Raw genomic sequence first — 6,000 nt, 5'->3', positions numbered from 1 at the left:
CTCCTTTAAATTCCATTAGCTTTTTAATATTGAATCTGATGTTTTGAATTAGAGTGCTGTAAAGTACTGAATGAAACATCGTTTTCGACTGTTAGTACAATTTATGATTATAAATTTATATTGTATATATAATAGCTTGGTGTGATATGGCAAAATATTTTATTAAAGTTCCCAATGGAATGATAAAATGGTTGTACTTCTTAGATTTTTCAGTGTTGAAGGCCCTGGGCTCACAATCAAACTACAGTCTTGAAAAAGCTGAGTGATAGATTTTTAACAAATTGCCTTGTAAAGAAACAGATTTATTCACTTAACAAATTCAGATATTTGGCATAATTTCATCCTCTGGATGAATACTTGGTATTTTTCTACGTTGTCCTAGAAATACTTAGTAGAGCTAGGGCTAGGTTTTCTTTGTCAGAACTTTCTTGGTTGCTAAACTGTAAAACAGCGTCCTTCTTGAAATTCTTTACTTCATTCTTTTTCTCTTTCCTATTTACTTCAGATGTTCAAAGATGGTAAGATGAGGTGGAGAAAACAGTAAGTTGACAAGTAATTTATGATGACTCTACTTACAAACACAATGGATTTAATTAAAATGATTCTTTTTCTATCAACTATTTCTGAGATATGAAATGGGAATGAAATAGGGAGACATAATGCTTCTGTAGAAGCATTATAATGTTTTCTAGAAGTCAGATCTTCCACTGTCAAGATCTTGCTTTTGAGCCATTGATGAAGACAAATTTTAAGAGACTGGGTGTTTGAAGGGCTCATTGGTTTTGGAAAATTTCATCTATAAAATGCCGTTTCTAAAAGATTTATGGAAAATCACAATTTCTCCTGTTTCTCTTCAAAAAGAAAAAAATATCTAAACTTATATGCCTTTTTGCCCTCTCTTCAACACCAGTGATGGGCTCTGGGACCCCAGCTGCCCTGAGTTGAAGGATCATGACCCTGGGAATGATAAGCTTGCAGTCAACCCCAAACTTGTGCAGGATTTGTTGCTCCACATGGATGCATATAAGTGCATGGGGCCTGATGGGATTCATCCCAGAGTACTCAGAGAGCAGGCTGATGTCATCGTAGGACCTCTCAATTATTTTTCAATGGTCTTGGGAATCTGGAGAGGTCCCGGTTGACTGGAAGCTGGCAAATGTGGTCCCAGTTTTCAAGAAGGGCAAGAAGGAAGATCTTGGCAATTATAGGCCTTATCAATCTCACTTCAGTTCCTGGTAAAATTGTGGAGTTATTGAAAAACACCTGAAAGGCAATGCAGACATTGGTAACAGCCAACATGGGTACACAAGGGGAAGGTCATGTTGAACAAATTTAATTTTCTTATACAACAAGATCACCCATCTAGTTGACCAAAGGAAGACAATTGATGTAATCTGTCTGGATTTCAGTAAAGCTTTTGATATTGCCTCTCACAGTATCCTTCTGGACAAAATGACCAGAATACAGTTAGATAAAAGCATAATAAAATGGGTAAACAATTGGCTGACAGGTCAGGCCCAAACAGCTCTTGTAAATAGGATTACATCAGGATGGTTCCCTGACACTAGTGGAGTTCCCCAGGAATCCATTTTAGTACCAGTCCTATTCAATGTTTTCATAAATGTTTTGGATGAAGGCTTTTTGAGCAAGTTCAGGGACCATACCAAATTGGGTGTAGCTGTTGACTCTGTTGAGGGTGATGAGGCTTTGCAGAGATCTCTGGACAAATTAGAGAGCTGAGCAATCACCAAAAAAATGAAGTTTAACAAGAGCAGTGCCTTGGGAAGGGGCAGCCCTGGTTATATGTACAGACCGGGGGACAAGATGCTGGAGATCAACCTCACAGAAAGGGATCTGTGGGTTTTGGTCAACAAACTGAATATGAGCCAGCAGTGTGCCTTGGAGGCCAGGAGGGCCAACCATATCCTTGGGTGCATCAAGTACAGCATTGCCAGCTGGTCAAGGTAAGTCATTATCCTGCTCCACTCTGTGCTGGTCCGGCCTCACCTCCAAGTACTGTGTGCAGTTTGGGGCACCACAGTACAAGAAAGATATAAAACTGGTAGACAAGGTCCAAAGGAGGGCTACAAAGATGGTGAAAGGTCTGCAGGGCAATACATATGAGGAGCAGCTGAAGTCACTTGGTTTGTTCAGCCTGGAGAAGAGGAGACTGAGGGGAGACCTCACTGCAGTCTACAACTTCCTCTCGAGGGAGAGTGGAGGGGCAGGCACTTTCTGGTGACCCATGATAGGACACAAGGGAACAACTTGAAGCTCTGACAGAGGCAGTTCAGGGAAAGGTTTTTCACCAAGAGGGTGGTTGAGTACTGGAACAGGCTTCCCAGGGAAGTGGTCACAGCACCGAGCACACTGGAATTCAAGAAGCATTTAGACAATGCTATCAGATACATGGTCTGGTTTTTTTGGTTGGTCCTTTTGGGACGCAGGAGTTGGACTCAATGATTAGTGTGGGTCCCTTCTAACTCAGAATATTCTATGATTCTCTCTCCCATTCCAATGGGAGAGAGGGTGAACAAACAGCTATCTCTTGCTTAGCTGCCTACCTGAGGTTACCCCACAACGTGGACTTGCTACCTCTTTCCAGAGAGCTTCTTCTTCCACCTCTCAGACCAGTTTCTTCTCCTCTTTGAAATCCCAGAACAGAACCATGTTTTCTTTCGCACACTATCCACAATATATGCCCATTCATCAGTACTCAGTAAGTATGTCACACCCTTGTAGACTCTATGAGACTGAGGAAGGCTATTTCTCTGCAAGGTTGCAGTCTGTCACTTCTCCAAGTCAGCCTGGCTGGGTCCTCTTATCTTACAGAATCCCCACCTTAGAAACCCCTTATAGTTTCCTTTACACTATGGAGGGTTACCAGAGGGTAGACTTGTGGATCTCTGCTATGAAGAGGCAGAACTCACAGTTCTGAAGCAAACAAGGTATGGGCTGTTGAGCCTTGGCTCAGAAGTATTCTGTTTAGTTAGTAGGTTCAACACAAAAAATAAATAAATAAAAAATCACAGCTTTCTATCATTTATGGTGACGTGTGGTCTCATTTGAAATGATCACCACCTGATTACCTGCACTGTCACACTATTACTGTCTTGTTAAAATCTGTAACTTGCTCAGTCTTGCACAGTCACGCTACCTGCAGAGATGTTCTTTACCAAGGTTGAGAATATATAACATCAAAGGAAGGCTTTCAGGAAAGCACCTTGCTGATCTTCCAAATTTGTCCACAGAATTGCAGGGTTTATATTTTTTTCCCATGCAGCAAGGCATTTCTGAAAGAGGTTGCACTGACCAGAAATGTGCACAGGTGGAACTATAAAGGCAGATAAAGAAGAAAAAGCCAATAAAATATCATTGGGATTTCAGAAGGAAAGATGGCTGATCTTCAGAATTGGTGGCACCATAGTCTGTTAGATCTCTATCCACTGTTTCAGAGTTTGTCACCAATTATTTTATACCTTGCTCTGCTAATTGCCATTGTTGCCTTGCTTTCCATCCTTCACGTTTTTTTTTTTTTTTTTTTTTTTTGTCTTTGATTCATCTAAGAAAGACAGTGATGCTGACAACATAACCTTTCAGAAAGAGGCAACAAAGACCTCAGAGGAAACAACTGCCTTCAGTTTCATTGCTGAAGCAGTGATCTTTCAGAACAGTTGTCTATTCCAAAAAGCCAACATTTCTTCCAGTTGCCTGTCCTGCTCCTGCTGCTAAATTTTCCATGCCACACATACTTTCACTATATACTTAGACTAGCTGTGTTTCTTAAAGTACCTGTACTGTGTCCCTGCCCCAACGTCACATTAATTCTTATGGGACAAATTACTTTGTTACCAAGGAATTGCTAACCATTTCACTTTTAACAGATTCCATTCTTCATAGGGTGTGGCTGTTTAGCTATGTAGAGTTTCTTATAAAAAATTCTGTACAAAGGGGAGGGATGTTTCTAACAACTTCCACTGCTTTTAAAATAAATAAATGTATTTGTGTATCCCTTCTTAGTTTTTATTGTTTGCAAGTATTTGAAACTTATGGGTGACTGCCACTTCAGAGAACTTAGAGAAGGTATCATTGAGAATAAATGCTACTGGGACATCAGTAACACAGTATTGTCAAACAGTCCCCCTTTTTTTCCTGTATTATATTATTTTGTTGCCTAAGATAACCCAGCATTCACAAACATGAGAATTTTAGCTTTTGCACAAACAGCAAAAGGAATAGATCCTCTCTCTTTACTGAACCTTGTGTTTAATGGTAATTCTCAAAAATGAGAATTTCCTGTAACATAAACCTATAAGAAACAGAATTGAAATAAAAGATAAATTTAATTTAAAATCTTAGGGCATTTTGAGTTCTGTTCCATGATTTTAAATGGCTATAGCTGGCAATATCAACTACAAGGCTCCAGGTTGGTACAAAGTAGAAAGATTGTCCTTTGGGAGGGGACTCAAGTATAGATTAAGTTGAAACCTGGCAGTACTTGCAATGTACAGGTTAACCTTAAATGCTTAGGTAGTTGTAGCATTAGTACATCTTCTTTTACAGCAGAACGCCAAGTCCTATACACACAGATAAAGGAAAAAAGAGCAGGCCCAAACCATAAACAGCACTGCTGGGACGGAAGGCATGCAGAGATCCTTCTGAGAGACAGCAGATGTTCTTGTTGCAGTAAGCCTGGGCAACGCCAAAATGTTACAGCTCAGCCTGTATTTAAAACACTAGCAACCATAATTAAGAAAGCAACTCAAGAGAGAAAGTAGGATATCTGAGAGTTATGGACAGTGTTTCTACAAAGAAATGACTGTTACCACAGCAAAAGTAATTGCATGCAGCTGGTCTGTAGTACTTCAGAACCTAGAACACGTTTGCTCTAAAGCTGAAAATCATGTGATTTCAGAGAGAAAAAAAATACCTGACTTCATTACAAAAAGGTAGAAATCCCTCCTCCCCCCAAATATGGCATTTTCTATTAAGTTCTAAATGCACTATAGTTTTGTGTCAGTAAAATACAGTTGTCATATAATAGTGTTCTATTGTAGCTCTGCATTTTGGATTCAATTATATTGAAATTATGTATTTTACATGGTACATTTCATGTACTACAATTTTAATATATATCTGTAAACAATAACACTTTTGCTTCAATCCTATCAAAGTGCATTTTAGAAGATCACAAAGCTTTGAAAATGTCTACGTGCTTCTGGAAAGCAGCTGGCTTCACAGGAACAGGATCCAAATGCACTGGACACATGGAACCATGTGCTCCAATCATAGCTACTCTGCATGCAGTGATGTATGTGCACCACTTCTTTAAAGCAAGGTACTGCAGCCTCAAAGAAAAGATTTGAAATAGGCATCACACTAAAATTAAACTAAACTAAACTAAAACCATTGTCTCTACATCCTTCTCCTGGCCCTGAGAGACATAAATTGACAGCATAGGGTGTGTGCCACTGAAAAATGGAAGACAGGCAGGAGTTTGTGGGAAGCAGAAGAAAGAGGAAATAAAATTTAAAAAGTGGACCAGGACTGGCTTTAGTCAAGGAGAAAGCAAAGAGAGACAGCTGTATAGGCAGCAGTTCTCATAAGGCATCTAAATGTTCCAAAAAAAGAGGATCTATGAACAAGCTATTTTGTGTGCACTGAAACAGGCAAGGACTTACTCTTGGAGCACAATATGCTTTTAAAATAGTCAGTCTTCAGCTCCAGACACAGCATGTTAGCTGGTCCTGCTGCCAGCATGGAGTAATCACTACACAGGGGTTTGCACCTAATGTAAATGGCATGGTCTCTCCCAGCAACAGGAAGTGCCAATCCTCCACTCATTGCAGCAGGTCCTTGGCCTAGCAAAATTCAAACTACCTACGTCTGGCTGAAAAAAGATGGGTCAAGTCTAGGATAGAAGGAAGGGCAAGATCAGAGGAAGGGAAAGTGTAAGAGTTAGTTGCCTAGATAGCTGTCAGTCCTCATACAAGAGGCCAG

The sequence above is a fragment of the Aythya ferina genome (assembly GCF_964211825.1).
Source record: "Aythya ferina genome assembly, chromosome: 2".
NCBI lineage: Eukaryota > Metazoa > Chordata > Aves > Anseriformes > Anatidae > Aythya > Aythya ferina.
This window is presented reverse-complemented; position numbering follows the sequence as displayed.